The 16,904-nt window shown below is 42.1% G+C and overlaps 1 long non-coding RNA gene across 1 annotated transcript in view; it reads right to left on the reverse strand.

Annotated features, from left to right (window-relative positions):
• Positions 1-16,904, reverse strand: part of LOC142072122 (uncharacterized) — a 338,428-nt gene that overhangs the window by 160,299 nt on the left and 161,225 nt on the right. The window contains exon 2 of the long non-coding RNA XR_012668414.1: positions 5,387-5,499. This is a non-coding gene — a long non-coding RNA (uncharacterized LOC142072122). The remainder of the gene's footprint in view (positions 1-5,386; positions 5,500-16,904) is intronic.

Below are 16,904 nucleotides of genomic sequence, written 5' to 3' on the forward strand. Positions count from 1 at the left end.
TCTTTGTTTTGGATGGTCTACATAAGGCTTTAAGTGTGTGCCATGTAAGATTGTAAGTATGAACAATGCAGGAAACCACTTGACTATACTTATTCTTATATATACTGATTTTTCTATTATTTCAATTATATTTATGTTAACTGAAGCTCAAAGTTTCTATGTGTGCTTCACCAATCTCATTTTCTTAATTAACGCTAAGCAGTTGCCTGAATAAAGAATCTGTTCTTTGTGACAGGTGCACTTGGCATCCCAAATTAATCCCAGGCTACACCTTAGTGAGAGCAATTGCCATAGTTTGGAGAAGGTAGAAGACAGATTGGAGGGGATCCAAGACAGAGCTGGAGGAAAGAAACTTGAACTAGATATCAACCACTTCCTCAAAAAAGTCTTTTGCTATATATTTTTTCCCTGCAGAGATGAACTTCACTGTAGCAGGAATTGCAATGTACACATGGCAATGCAAAGAAAGCACTTAAATTCTACTGTTCCTGTATGTTAACACAGACTTTAAATATCAATTTACCATGCATCAGATCCTGCCATCCTTACTCAGGCAATATTCCTACTGAGGTCATAGGCTGCCAGCCCCTGGCTGCCTCTGTGGAAGAGTCAGAGGACATGCAAAAGTAGTTAAAGATGCTTCAGGGAAAACACACTTTTTTTCCAGCCATTTCCTGTGCATCAGCTGCTATTCTGGATCTGAGAGCATGCTGCTTAAAATCTGTCTGATGCCCCTCATTCACCGAAACTGACAAAAGGGGGGAAAGGTGGCTTCAAAGATGGAGGGGGCACCTCAGTTGTCCCTGCAGTTAGCTATAGTGAGGCACTGATTTTTCCCTGTCAATTTGATTCTTTTCAAACTGCACAGCGTGTTTGGGGTTAGGTGTTGGGGGAAGGGACAGCATATGGGCCACAAGCAATGCAATCTGTTCTTGTTAATACAGGATTTTTAGTCCTTACAACTAAGGAAGTTAGATAATGAATTTACCAAAACACTGGCAATTATTTCTCAAGAATGAGAATGAGGGAGGTATCAGACTTGGAAATATTAGGGTGACCAGATAGCAACTGTGAAAAAACGGGACAGGGGGTGGGGAGTAATAGGCACCTATATAAGAAAAAGTCCCCAAAAATGGGACTGTCCCTATAAAAACAGGACATCTGGTCACCCTAGAAATAATCCAAAACTAGAGCTGGTCAAGCTATTCATTATGAATCTCTATTGAAAATATGTAGGTGAATGGTTCACATGTCTGCTAATGTATCAGTTTTTGTAAGTAAGTATTTACTTATGGCTAGATTGTAAATTTACATAGATACATTGTCCCAGGAGTATCCCAGGGATTGAATTGTGACTCCGTCAAAATTCCTCTTCTGTTTCCCCTCTTGTTCTGGGGGAACAGTAAGTGACCCTACCCCTTTTCATGGAGCAGCTTGCTCTCTCCAGTGCCTCTGACCAGCCACTCTGGCTGGTAAGCAGAGGAAGCAAAGCCAGGGGGCTTCCCACCCTCTGAGCACTCACTCAGAGGGGAGCATCAGGTTAGCTGTGCTTGTCACTGCAAGACAAAAATCTGAGTAGAATTGAGCATGAGAGTAAAGGAGATTTTTACTTCCTTGTTACTTCCCTGCATAGCCTATTAAGGACTGAAAATCTAGCCCTAAATGATTCGGATAAAGAATTTTCACTTATTTGCACTGTTGTGTAGCTGTGTTGGTACCAGGATATTACAGAGACAAGGTGGGTGAGGTAATATCTTTTATTGGGCCAATTTCCGTCAATGAGAGAGACAAGCTTTTGAGCTACACAGGTCTGGATCACTCTGAATACCTTTTCCAGACCTGTGGGAGAGCTCTGTGTAGTTCACAAGCTTGTCTCTTTCATCAACAAAAGTTGGTCCAATAAAAGATATTACCTCACTCACCTTATCTCTCTAATTTGGAGTGAATAGGTTGTTTGCAAACTGTTCTGTCTTCCTTGGTATTTTGTTTATTGCCTCTGTATTGTGTTTGTGCACTTGCTTTTGATCAGAGTTTGGTATATTTTTCCCCTGAATTTTCAAGCTTTCCTTGTGTTGGTTGGTGAATAATCTGCATCTGCTCCATTTATGCTCTGCATTTGGATGTGAATTTGTTCTCAATCTTTGCATGTCTATAGCTCTTGGTAAAGTTTGCGGGAGCTCTCTGAGCATTGTCATTCAACTGCTGCATCTTTTGTCCCTATCACTAATCTCTCACCAATAAATTCATCTTTACAATTTGAGGCATGGGTCAGACATTTTGTGAAGTTTGGCGATATTCTGATAGATTGTTCCTACAGAATTTTGATACACTGTGGAAAAGATTCCTTTTATGTGATTTTTTGTGGGTTAAAAATGCTTTTGGAGCACTTCTAGGACTTTACATGCGGTCTGCTGCTGTCATATCTAGATGCGATTGGAGCATGCAGCAGCATTTGCCCATTACAGCAAGTACTGAGGTTTCTCTGCACAGCTGCTCAGGGCGGGGGGGAGAGAGAGATCAGACCCAACTGCAGGAAGCTCCCTGGTTGCTGCCAGCTCTGAAGGCTCCCAGTGGCTGTGCAGGGGAAAAGGAAGTCCTGTCCCTCCCCAGCCCGGGGGAGCGGGGGGGGGGCGCTCTCCCAGCAGCACAGGGAAGATCAGAGCCACCTCCACTTCTTGGAATTTCCCCCAGATGCAGTAAGCTCTACAGCTACTCACTTCACAGCCCACCTCTGAAGGCAGCGCAGAAGTGAGGATGTCAATTCCGCAACCCCCCCATATTATCTTTGTGACCCTCACAACCCCGTTTTGGGTTGGGACCCCCACAGTTACAACACCATGAAATTTCAGAAGTAAACATCTGAAAACATGAAACTGACCAATTTTAAAACCCTCTGGCCAAAAAATTGATCAAAATGGACTGTGAATTTGGGAAATGGCAGAAGCACCATAACTTGAGTAATTTTAAGCTGCTTTGGACAGATCACTCAAATATTGTATGAGTAGAGTGACTGAAAAGGTGATCAATGTCTTTTCTACCTCTAATCTGTATTATTCTACAGACTGAGAGATGTGAGGCAAGCCAGGCAAAGTAGTAAAACAAATAAGCTTTAGAGCATCTTTAGGCTAGATTCACAACTAGGTTTTGATATGCTTAACTGCCTCAACATTTGGTAGAAAAGCAAAAACAAAAATATTCCAGACACACATTGACAGGATTCTCTTCTTTATGGGCTAATGTATGTGCAATGACATTCTGAAGCCAATGAAACAAGATATAGATTACAGATGAAGCTGAAATCCTAGAATCACAAAAACCTATCTCTGATAAAAAGATAATGACCTAAAAGGATAAATGTCATTTTCCCCTCTCACTGAGGTGATAATCCTCCTCTTAAATCTCATTTAATTAACTGGAGGAACTTTTTGTTATGCATTTGCAGCTACTTATTACACAATAAAATATTTGATCTGACAGTGATATTTGGAAGCCTGTGGGTAACCCTGATAACTCCAGTTCAATCAAACTGACAAGAGTAGAAGTTGTGGAAAGTCTGATATCAGCATCAGTGGATAGACAAAACCTTTGGCTGTACCCAACAAATATAATGAAATGCTTTCCCAAAGCCATTCTTGTTAAAACAGACATTTTATTTAAAAAATATTTTTCCACTAGCAATATGCAAGGGAAACAAAAACAGCAAGCTACATTTTTGCTTAAAATAATCTCTCAAAGGTCACAGCTTCTGTTGATTCTTTTCATTCGTTACTTAGTGTTTCATGTGCCCAGTTAGAAGAAAATTAATAGCTGCAAGATGGCAGAATTTAGATACTGTTCACATGGCAGGATGTACTAGGATTTTACATTAATAGGAAGAATAGTGGAGACCATTCTCTGGGGCAAAAGTTTTGTGAATGTCTCAATACAATAGTAACGTTCACAAAGTTTGCAAAATGTCACTTTCCCAAAATTTAAATGACAGATGTTTTTGTACCAAAGTAGGATCATAGTTTGAATGAAAGCTGACACACTTTTGCTCTAAAACAGTTCTATTTACATGAGACAGAAATTCTTCAGATCTTTGACCAAAATTTGGTCAAATCTCATTAAACTAATGTTCGAGAACCTCAAATTTCAAGATTTAATATTATAGTGGTTCTTTCACACAGCCTTAGAATTTCCACATGCCCTCGTTCAATCCAATAGCAGTAACAGCCTGTTTCGTTGACTTCCCAGACAAGCTACATTAAACTGGTTATGAAATGAATGGACACGGCACACTAACCAGAAGGATTACCAAACTCCTGCCTCTTTCCTCTATGAATATATTCACTCGGGTTTATTCCCTTAAAATTTAAATGGCAACATTATAGAAAGAGAGAGAAGACTGTTTATCTGAGGAGGGAAAAGTAATCAAAACTTAAGAGTGAACATCAAGGGAACTGTGTCTGTCTTCATTTGTTCTGATGATATGACTTCTGATGTGTAGAAAGCTTTCCTTTCCACATCTCCATGTACTAGGTGGTCCTTTAAATGCACTTGGCTGATTAAAGAAAAGGGCACATTCTGAAGCCTCAAATACAAGCACTATATTAGAAAGTCAGCTATCCTCCATCCCTGACAGGCAAAATCACTGATGCAGAGGTCTCTAAATACTGCATGTTACCATTGTTCTGTTACTGTCTTTAAAAAAGATATGGGTGCAGAAGATAGTCTATATTTCATTAGTAGTCTTGAATATTATGAGACAGATACAGGAGGGATAAAGCCAAAAATAAACAAAAAATAAAGGGTGAGAAAGTAAAGCATGCCTCGTCATCCAAACACATATGTACAGTATTGGCATATTATCACTGTTCACTTAGAAGTATTTACTGTACAATGCTGTAAAAAGCATTATCAACTCCCATGCTGCCTAAAGTGCTGGGCATATCATAAATATTTGCAGATCAAGTCTAATCTGTACAGCTGCCTTTTCACAAAGTTATGAATGTACTGAAGAGATCACTTTACTTGCAAGTTCACACTTTTTTTCTCCTTTTTTGACCCGTACACCTCCTGGGACCCTACTAGCTGACTGTTTCATGGACGCTCAGGAAACTTCCTATACTTTTGAATATTAATGCACATAAATTCTTTCTGGAAAAAGTTCTTATTCAAAAAAACTCTTAGAACTACCAAAATAATCTTAGCTCTGTACAATTGAGATAGCACTAAGTACGAGAATTGGAGAAGGTTAACGGAGGTCTTATCACAGGTGCTTTCACAATAGTAAAGGGACTTTGTTCCATAGGCTAACAAAAAATATACAGATAATGGCAAAACATTAGGAATGAGAACACATATGAAAACAAATAGAAAGGTAAAAATAAAGGCTCCCACTTACACTTTTACTCCTGACATGTAGGGTACTGGTGTTCTTGTTCATGATGAGATTACTAAATCTGAAGAGTTCTATGGGTTTCAAAATTCCTGCCCATCCAACTGCCGGCTGATATACTGAAAGGAAATGAAAGGAACTATTAATTTATTCAGTTAATATTGAGGTTTATGCATTATTTTACAGCACCTACTACTGTGAAGTACATGGCACAATAAAAGAAAACTGCATCTATATCTGTATAGTCTAACAAAGGGGTTCTTTCAAGATGTAGCAAACCACAACCACCTGTCTATAAAGAAACATGTACATCCATTAAAACTGTACATTTTACAGTAAATAATAAGGGCATAGAAAGAGAAAGGTTTACAGCAGATTACAGATTTCTCAAGTTACTTATTGCCACCGAGATTTAATTTGATATGGATTATTTGTTTAAACATCATAAAGTTTGTTTGGTATCTTTAGGCAATATCTTTCAGAACAGCTTGAGTTTGGGAGAAATCTGCTAGATTATTTGCTAGTCAGACCAGCAGACACACTAAATCTAGAGGGAAAAAGTTGTGGGTTCTATTTTAAAAATTCTGGTGCCCAAAGATGCTTAAATTAGTACTTGTGTACTTTTATGGAGGCATCTAAATTTGCAAAATTGGTCTTCTTATTACTGTTATTTTATTAATAAGCACAGTCTCTAGCAAGTAATAATGAAGTGCCATCTAGTGCTTCAATAAGCAGTATCTGCACTTGATCAGCCTCTAGACAAGTGCTACATGTGCAGCAGTTGTAAAAGAAGATTAGAACAATTAAAGGGAAATATGTATGTCCCAAAATGAGGTATGTGGAAGCTTTATCATCTCACTCTGACTGTGTTCAGTGCACTAATACTCACATTTCCAGCGGAAAGATTCTACCCTTTGTCGATGCAGGTGATAGAATTGTCATTGGGTGGGGGTTGCTAGTGGTGAGGAAATCAAAGAAGGCATGCACAGGTCTGGGTTCACACAAGGGATGTCCAAGTTGAGGCCCTACTAAAACCCCAAACCATTTTTGAGGACTTCCTGAATATTTATCAGCAGAAATAACTAAGACTGGCACTACTCATTTATACATTCATATAAGCTTCACACACACAGGTGTTTGCAGTTCTAAACCCATGCATGCTTGTCTTAAGAAAATTATAATTCACACGTAATTATGAATGTTGGTGTATCAACAAAAGCCTAAGTCTCTGCACATATCAAGTAGGTGCCAATACGTGTTTTGTGAAAATGTTAATTTTTGGTGACTTTATAGGTACATTGGTACTTTATAGCCTGTAACATCATCAAATGCCTCATCCATAGAAAAGTTTCTTTCTTAACATTATGTTTTCTATTTAGTATAGTTAAAGGAGGAAAAAACTTCATTACATAATCAATTCTAATTGTGTTTTCTTAGTCCACGAGTAGGGGGAAATATATTTAAACAGTTAGGTAGGTGCGTGATATATGTAGACTATATACACACTGACAGAAAAGAACAACTAGGAGTATTCAAAAGATTAAGTTGCTGTTTTTCAGTTCTGAATCAGCATGCCAGCTTTTATACTGTAGCTACACTTTTAAATGGGGATCCATTATTTGTTTCAGCAGCAAAGAGATTTGTGGCCTAAAACAGATGCATGCTCAAACATGCAGATATCCCAAAGTCTATGTACTTAATCCACAGGTAGAATGGATATTTTAACGTGTGCTCTGACAGTTACTCAAACAGTTTTGTTGTTGAATGGTCATTATTTAGCATTCTATATAATATGGGGAAGTTCTTCCACCTTATTAACAAGGAACTGAAATTTTCAGCCTCGGAATAATATCATTATGTGACCCAGCCCAGACCCCCAGCTATTGGTGTCTGAGCAATCCTGCACCATGTATAGCATGTTACACATTTTGCAGTCATTACATGCGTGACAGAGAATAAAAATGTGAGACACTTCAATGCCATGGTATGGTATGCAGATGGAAAAACATATAGTGTCTGGCCTCACACCTGTCTGGCCAAAGACAATGGAGGGATTTGTTTTAACAAAGATACCTGGACTTACTTTGTTATACAGAAAAGAACAAAGTAGTCACAGTAGTTACTGGCAGACAGGCTAGCAAAGGTATAGTTAAGTCTTATTCTAAGTCCTGCTATGCCTCCTTTGAGCATGTAAAACAATGTAAAGCATGCAAGGTCTGTGTTAGTCTGTATCCGCAAAAAGAACAGGAGTACTTGTGGCACCGTAGAGACTAACAAATTTATTAGAGCATAAGCTTTCGTGGGCTACAGCCCACTTCATCGGATGCATAGAATGGAACATATAAGAAGATCTATATATACACACACACATACAGAGAAGGTGGAAGTTGCCATACAAACTGTAAAAGGCTAATTAGTTAAGATGAGCTATTATCAGCAGGAGAAAAAAAAAGACTTTTGTAGTGATAATCAAGATGGCCCATTTAGACAGTTGACAAGAAGGTGAGAGGATAATTAACTTAAGGAAATAGATTCAATATGTGTAATGACCCAGCCACTCCCAGTCTCTATTCAAACCCAAGTTAATGGTATCTAGTTTGCATATTAATTCAAGCTCAGCAGTTTCTCGTTGGAGTCTGTTTTTGAAGCTTTTCTGTTGCAAAATTAAAAGGAGTACTTGTGGCACCTTAGAGACTAACCAATTTATTTGAGCATAAGCTTTCGTGAGCTACACGAAAGCTTATGCTCAAATAAATTGGTTAGTCTCTAAGGTGCCACAAGTACTCCTTTTCTTTTTGCGAATACAGACTAACACGGCTGTTACTCTGAAACCTGTTGCAAAATTGCCACCCTTAAATCTTTCACTGAGTGGCCAGAGACATTGAAGTGTTCTCCTACCAGTTTTTGAATGTTATGATTCCTGATGTCAGATTTGTGTCCATTTATTCTTTTGCGTAGAGACTGTCCAGTTTGGCCAGTGGCAACTGCTCATTACTTCTGATGCCCTAATGAGTCAGCTAGGCTGCCTGATGGACCACCCTGCCCGACTGGCTGAGGAAGCCAGCAGGCCATTTCTTAAACCGAACAGCAGCAGCTTACTGGCTGTTCAATGCACATGCACATGGCCATGGACTCTCTGCCTCCCTGTGCTTGTCTCTCCAAGCCCTGCTCCAGCCCAGATCCTGCCCTGCACCCGGCCATGTTCTCATCCTGTTCTAGCCTTCCTCCTACCTCAGGACCAGCCCGGCTGCTGCCTTCCCTTACTCTTGGTAATCCAGTTCCAACCCATATTGACTGGGTAGATGTCACCTCAGGACAGGATGCAGAGATAAAGTTTCTTGACACCTTAAATGACTGCTTCTTGGAGCAGCTGGTCCTGGAACCCACCAGAATAGAGGCAATTCTTAATTTAGTCCTAAGTGGAGCACAGGATCTGGTCCAAGAGGTGAATATAGTTGGATCGCTTGTTAATAGTGACCATAATAAATTTAATATCCATGTGGCAGGAAAACCACCACAATGGCCCAGCACTGTAGCATTTAATTTCAGAAAGAAGAACTACACAAAAATGAGGATGTTAGTTAAACAGAAATTAAAGGGTACTGTGCCAAATGTGAAATCCCTGCAAGCTGCATGGAAACTTTTTAAAGACACCATAATAGAGGCTCAACTTAAATGTATACCCCAAATTAAAAAACATAGGAAGAGAACCAAAAAAGAGCCACCGTGGCTAAACAACAAAGTAAAAGAAGCAGTGAGAGGCAAAAAGGCATCCTTTAAAAAGTGGAAGTTAAATCCTAGTGAGAAAAATAGAAAAGAGCATAAACTCTGGCAAATGAAGTGTAAAAATAGAATGAGGAAGGCTAAAAAAAAATTTGAGGAATATTTAACCAAAGACTCAAAAAGTAATAGCAATTTTTTTTAAAGTATCTCAAAAGCAGGAAGCCTGCTAAACAACCAGTGGGGCCACTGGACAATCGAGGTGCTAAAGGAGTACTCAAGGAAGATAAGGCCATTGCGGAGAAACTAAATGAATTCTTTGCATCGGTCTTCACAGCTGAGGATATGAGGGAGATTCCCAAACCTGAGTCATTCTTTTTAGATGACAGATCTGAGGCACTGTCCCAGATTAAGGCATCATTAGAGGAGGTTTTGGAACAAATTGATAAATTAAACAGCAATAAGTCATCAGGACCAGATGGTATTCACCCAAGAGTTCTGAAGGAACTGAGATGTGAAATTGCAGAACGACTTACTGTAGTCTGTAACCTATCATTTAAATCAGCTTCTGTACCAGATGACTGGAGGAGAGCTAATGTGACACCAATTTTTAAAAAGGGCTCCAGAGGTGATCCTGGCAATCACAGGCCTGTAAACCTGACTTCAGTACTGGGCAAACTGGTTGAAACTATAATAAAGAACAATATTATCAGACATATAGATGAACATAATTTATTGAGGAATAGTCAACGTGGTTTTAGTAAAAGGAAATCATGCCTCACCAATCTACTAGAATTTTTTGAGGGGTCAATAAGCATTTGGACCAAGGGGATCCAGTGGATATAGTGTACTTAGATTTTCAGAAAGCCTTTGACAAGGTCCCTCACCAAAGGCTCTTACGCAAAGTAAGCTGCCATAGGATAAGAAGGAAGGTGCTCTCCTGGATTGGTAACTGGTTAAAACAAAGGATAGGTATAAACGGTCCATTTTCAGAATGGAGAGAGGTAAACAGTGGTGTCCCCCAGGGATCTGTTCTGGGACTAGCCATATTTAACATATTCACAAATGATCTGGAAAAAGGGGTAAACAGTGAGGTGCCAAAATTTGCAGATGACACAAAATTACTAAAGATAGTTAAGACCCAGGCAGTCTGCGAAAAGCTACAAAACAGGGTGACTGGGCAACAAAATGGCAGATGAAATTCAGTGTTGATAAATGCAAAGTAATGCACACTGGAAAGCATAATCCCAACTATACATATGAAATGATGGGGTCTAAATTAGCTGTTACCACTCAAGAAAGAGATCTTGGAGTCATTGTGGATAGTTCTCTGAAAACATCCACTGTGCAGCGGCAGTCAAAAAAGCGAACAGAATGCTGGGAATAATTAAGAAAGGGATAGATAATATGACACAAAATATCATGTTGCCTCTATATAAATCCATGGTACGCCCACATCTTGAATACTGCGCGCAGATGTGGTCACCCCGTCTCAAAAAAGGTATACTGGAATTGGAAAAGGTTCAGAAAAGAGCAACAAAAATGATTAGGGGTATGGAACGGTTTCCGTATGTGGAGAGCTTAATAAGACTGGGACTTTTTAGCTTGGAAAAGAGATGGCTAAGGGGAGATATGCTAGAGGTCTATAAAATCATGACTGGTGTAGAGAAAGTAGATAAGGAAGCGTAGTTTACTACGACTCATAACACAAGAACTAGGGGTCACCAAATGAAATTAATAGGCAGCAGGTTTAAAACAAATAAAAGGAAATATTTCTTCACACAATGCACAGTCAACCTGTGGAACTCCTTGCCGGAGGATGTTGTGAAGGCCAAGACCGTAACAGAGTTCAAAAAAGAACTAGATAAATTCATGAAGGATAGGTCCATCAATGGCTATTAGCCAGGATAGGCAGGAATGGTGTCCCTAGCCTCTGATTGCCAGAAGCTGGGAACGAGCAACAAGGGATGGATCACTTGATGATTACCTGTTCTGTTCAGTCCCTCTGGGGCACCTGGCACTGGCCACTGTTGGAAGACAGGATACTGGGCTAGATGGACCTTTGGTCTGACCCAGTAGGGCCATTCTTATGTTCTCTCATTCCTGATTCCAACTCTGCCTCAGCCCTTGGCTCTGGCATTCAGACTCTGACCACTCGACCTGGCTGCCTATGACCTGGTCCACTGACAGTTTCCATTCAAGATATTATGAACAAGAGGTCACACATGTGTTCAAAAGGAAGGAGAAAGTCCCCTTAGAGTACGCAAGGGGGACCTGGCTCAGACTACCATATACTTTAAGAGCAAATACAGGGATAACCTCCTCTTCAAGCAACAGTAGTGTTGTCAGCTCTACAATTTCAATTATAGCAGTCACTTTCTAAGGGCCTCTTGGGATGGAGAAGAGGCTGAAATACATAATGTTACAACAACCTCAATATATTAGTATTTTAGATATTCACATTACCTTTATTAACTCAGGTTACAAAAGCCAGGATTTTGCCAAAACTTTATCACCTTGCTAATTGTCACTATAGTCCATAAAGACGCCGGAGTGAAAAAAAAAATCTGCCCCCAAATTCCAGCTTTGCACAGCACTAACATAGGGAATATCATATATGTAACCTTTAATTGCCATTGCCAAATATGCAGTCCCCATTGCCAACATTTATGTTTTTAAATAAAATAAACTTGCTGATAAGTTCTCAAAAAGAACAGGAGTACTTGTGGCACCTTAGAGACTAACACATTTATTTGAGCAAAAGCTTTCGTGAGCTACAGCTCACTTCATCGGATGCATCCATGAAGTGAGCTGTAGCTCACGCAGGCTTATGCTCAAATAAATTTGTTAGTCTCTAAGGTGCCAAAAGTACTCCTGTTCTTTTTGCGAATACAGACTAACACGTCTGCTACTCTGAAACCTGATAAGTTCTCTGAGCTTCTCTCCACCCCTTAAGCAAAAATTGTTTTGAAGAAAAAGTAAACAAAACAGTTTAACTTCAAACCTCGTATTTAAAATCCTATTTGCAGAACACATGGGGGCAGGGAGAACGAGGAGAGGACAAGAGGGAAGAAAGAATGGACAATTTAGAACCAAAACCTCGATTCATTACTAAGACAAAAGCCTCTGGCTTAAGTAAATGATTTGTCTGATTGATTTGGTTGAGTGAAAACAGTAAGGACTTCAGGAGTTGGCCATCACCATGCTACCCCTTACTTTAAAATGTAACCAAAACATTTAACAAAGAAATAGCAAAAGATAAAAGCTATCCACGTTACCACTTTACAGGGACAAGTCTGAACTATCCTGTTTCTTAAAGTCTCAGCAAATCACCTATTTTCTTAGGGAAGGAGCCTTAATAACCATTACTGAGAATGATTTTTCCATTTGAAAATATTACATCATGACACAGCAAAGAAAAGAAAACAGGTGATTGATTTTTTTTTACCCGAAGGTTTGTTGGCAATTCTTACTTGACTGTTTCAAACCGTTTCCATCTGCACTGTTGATCCAATCAGTCAATATATGTCATCGCACTCATTATTATTTAGCCTTTAAACAATGAAAGTAGGTTATATGATGCAAATGCTTCTACTCAGCTGGTGTGTCAATTACAAGGTACTTCTGTTTGCTGAGCAGCTTCTGGGGCTAGTCATGATGAAATTAAACTATTTTGCTTTTCATATTCTATTTCTAACTGAATGTTTTAGCCACTATTTCAAGATGTTTCTCTGCAGCTGGGAGGTCAGTGACTGAGCAAACAGCAGATGCAGACAGAAAGCAGAAAACTCATTCATGATAGGAAAAAGCAGTTCTTAGAGATGGGAACACTAAAGGGCTATTGGGGGAAAGGAGAGAGGTACTTGAAGGGGGGGGAAATGGAAAGACACTGAAAACACAGCTGAGCTGACTGATTTTACCAGAGGCTTTTAAAAATAAAGAAATTAATAAAAGTAGCCCCTGTAGAGTGTGGAATTGACAGATCAGTGTTAGATAAAAATGTATAGAGAGGGATACATGTTTATACACAATATATGAAAAAAAAATTATAAAAAGACTAGAGCTGAGCAGAATAATTCTCATCATGCAGTTTGATTAATTTAGCCTCTTTTTGCTTGAGCTGTATGTATGAGCAATTCCCTTAGGGTATGTCTACACTACGGAATAAGGTCGAATTTATAGAAGTCGGTTTTTTAGAAATCGGTTTTATATATTCGAGTGTGTGTGTCCCCACAGAAAATGCTCTAAGTGCATTAAGTGCATTAACTCGGCGGAGCGCTTCCACAGTACCGAGGCTAGAGTCGACTTCCGGAGCGTTGCACTGTGGGTAGCTATCCCACAGTTCCCGCAGTCTCCGCTGCCCATTGGAATTCTGGGTTGAGATCCCAATGCCTGATGGGGCTAAAACATTGTCGCGGGTGGTTCTGGGTACATATCGTCAGGCCCCCGTTCCCTCCCTCCCTCCGTGAAAGCAAGGGCAGACAATCATTTCGCGCCTTTTTTCCTGAGTTACCTGTGCAGACGCCATACCACTGCAAGCATGGAGCCCGCTCAGGTAACCGTCACCCTATGTCTCCTGGGTGCTGGCAGACGCGGTACGGCATTGCTACACAGTAGCAGCAACCCCTTGCCTTGTGGCAGCAGACGGTACAGTACGACTGGTAGCCGTCATCGTCATGTCCGAGGTGCTCCTGGCCACGTCGGCTGGTAGCGCCTGGGCAGACATGGGTGCAGGGACTAAATTTGGAGTGACTTGACCAGATCATTCTCTTTAGTCCTGCCTGCAGTCAGTCCTATTGAACCGTCTTATGGTGAGCGGGCAGGCGATACGGACTGCTAGCAGTCGTACTGTACCATCTTCTGCCGAGCAGCCATGAGATGTGGATGGCATGCAGTCCTTCTGCACCGTCTGCTGCCAGCCAAAGATGTAAAAGATAGATGGAGTGGATCAAAACAAGAAATAGACCAGATCTGTTTTGTACTCATTTGCTTCCCCCCCTCCCCTGTCTAGGGGACTCATTCTTCTAGATCACACTGCAGTCACTCACAGAGAAGGTGCAGCGAGGTAAATCTAGGCATGTATCAATCAGAGGCCAGGCTAACCTTCTTGTTCCAATAAGGACAATAACTTAGGTGCACCATTTCTTATTGGAACCCTCCGTGAAGTCCTGCCTGAAATACTCCTAGATGTAAAGCCACCCCCTTTGTTGATTTTAGCTCCCTGAAGCCAACCCTGTAAGTGCCCCTCCCGGCGTCAGAGCAACGGCAAACAATCGGGCATCTGAGAGTGCTGTCCAGAGCAGTCACAATGGAGCACTCTGATGGGGCTAAAACATTGTCGCGGGTGGTTCTGGGTACGTATCGTCAGGCCCCCGTTCCCTCCCTCCCTCCGTGAAAGCAAGGGCAGACAATCATTTCGTGCCTTTTTTCCTGAGTTACCTGTGCAGACGCCATACCACTGCAAGCATGGAGCCCGCTCAGGTAACCGTCACCCTATGTCTCCTGGGTGCTGGCAGACGCGGTACGGCTTTGCTGCACAGTAGCAGCAACCCATTGCCTTCTGGCAGCAGACGGTGCAATATGATTGGTAGTGGTCCTCGTCGTGTCCGAGGTGCTCCTGGCCACGTCGGCTGGTAGCGCCTGGGCAGACATGGGCGCAGGGACTAAATTGGGAGTAACTTGACCAGTTCATTCTCTTTAGTCCTGCAGTCAGTCCTATTGAACCGTCTTATGGTGAGCGGGCAGGCGATACGGACTGCTAGCAGTCGTACTGTACCGTCTTCTGCCAGGCAGGCAAGAGATGAGGATTGCTAGCAGTCGTATTGTACCATCTTCTGCCAGGCAGGCAAGAGATGGGGATGGCTAGCAGTCGTACTGTACCATCTTCTGCCGAGCAGCCATGAGATGTGGATGGCATGCAGTCCTTCTGCACCGTCTGCTGCCAGCCAAAGATGTAAAAGATAGATGGAGTGGGTCAAAACAAGAAATAGACCAGATTTGTTTTGTACTCATTTGCCTCCTCCCCTGTCTAGGAGACTCATTCCTCTAGATCACACTGCAGTCACTCACAGAGAAGGTGCAGCGAGGTAAATCTAGGCATGTATCAGTCAGAGGCCAGGCTAACCTCCTTGTTCCAATAAGAACGATAACTTAGGTGCACCATTTCTTATTGGAACCCTCCGTGAAGTCCTGCCTGAAATACTCCTAGATGTACAGGCACCCCCTTTGTTGATTTTAGTTCCCTGAAGCCAACCCTGTAAGCCGTGTCGTCAGTCGCCCCTCCCTCCGTCAGAGCAACGGCAGACAATCGTTCCGTGCCTTTTTTCTGTGCGGACGCCATACCAAGGCAAGCATGGAGGCCGCTCAGCTCACTTTGGCAATTAGGAGCACATTAAACACCACACGCATTATCCAGCAGTATATGCAGCACCAGAACCTGGCAAAGCGATACCGGGCGAGGAGGCGACGTCAGCGCGGTCACGTGAGTGATCAGGACATGGACACAGATTTCTCTGAAAGCATGGGCCCTGCCAATGCATGCATCATGGTGCTAATGGGGCAGGTTCATGCTGTGGAACGCCGATTCTGGGCTCGGGAAACAAGCACAGACTGGTGGGACCGCACAGTGTTGCAGGTCTGGGACGATTCCCAGTGGCTGTGAAACTTTCGCATGCGTAAGGGCACTTTCATGGAACTTTGTGACTTGCTTTCCCCTGCCCTGAGGCGCATGAATACCAAGATGAGAGCAGCCCTCACAGTTGAGAAGCGAGTGGCGATAGCCCTGTGGAAGCTTGCAACACCAGACAGCTACCAGTCAGTTGGGAATCAATTTGGAGTGGGCAAATCTACTGTGGGGGCTGCTGTGATGCAAGTAGCCCACGCAATCAAAGATCTGCTGATATCAAGGGTAGTGACCCTGGGAAATGTGCAGGTCATAGTGGATGGCTTTGCTGCAATGGGATTCCCTAACTGTGGTGGGGCTATAGACGGAACCCATATCCCTATCTTGGCACCGGAGCACCAAGCCGCCGAGTACATAAACCGCAAGGGGTACTTTTTGATAGTGCTGCAAGCTCTGGTGGATCACAAGGGACGTTTCACCAACATCAACGTGGGATAGCCGGGAAAGGTGCATGATGCTCGCATCTTCAGGAACTCTGGTCTGTTTCAAAAGCTGCAGGAAGGGACTTTATTCCCAGACCAGAAAATAACTGTTGGGGATGTTGAAATGCCTATATGTATCCTTGGGGACCCAGCCTACCCCTTAATGCCATGGCTCATGAAGCCGTACACAGGCAGCCTGGACAGTAGTCAGGAGCTGTTCAACTACAGGCTGAGCAAGTGCAGAATGGTGGTAGAATGTGCATTTGGACGTTTAAAGGCGCGCTGGCGCAGTTTACTGACTCGCTTAGGCCTCAGCGAAACCAATATTCCCACTGTTATTACTGCTTGCTGTGTGCTCCACAATATCTGTGAGAGTAAGGGGGAGAAGTTTATGGCGGGGTGGGAGGTTGAGGCAAATCGCCTGGCTGCTGGTTACATGCAGCCAGACACCAGGGCGGTTAGAAGAGCACAGGAGGGCGCGGTACGCATCAGAGAAGCTTTCAAAACCAGTTTCATGACTGGCCAGGCTACGGTGTGAAAGTTCTGTTTGTTTCTCCTTGATGAAACCCCCCGCCCCTTGGTTCACTCTACTTCCCTGTAAGCTAACCACCCGCCCCTCCTCCCTTCAATCACCGCTTGCAGAGGCAATAAAGTCATTGTTGCTTCACATTCATGCATTCTTTATTCATTCATCACACAA

Source organism: Caretta caretta, chromosome 5 (assembly GCF_965140235.1).
Source record: "Caretta caretta isolate rCarCar2 chromosome 5, rCarCar1.hap1, whole genome shotgun sequence".
In the NCBI taxonomy this organism is placed as follows: Eukaryota; Metazoa; Chordata; order Testudines; family Cheloniidae; genus Caretta; species Caretta caretta.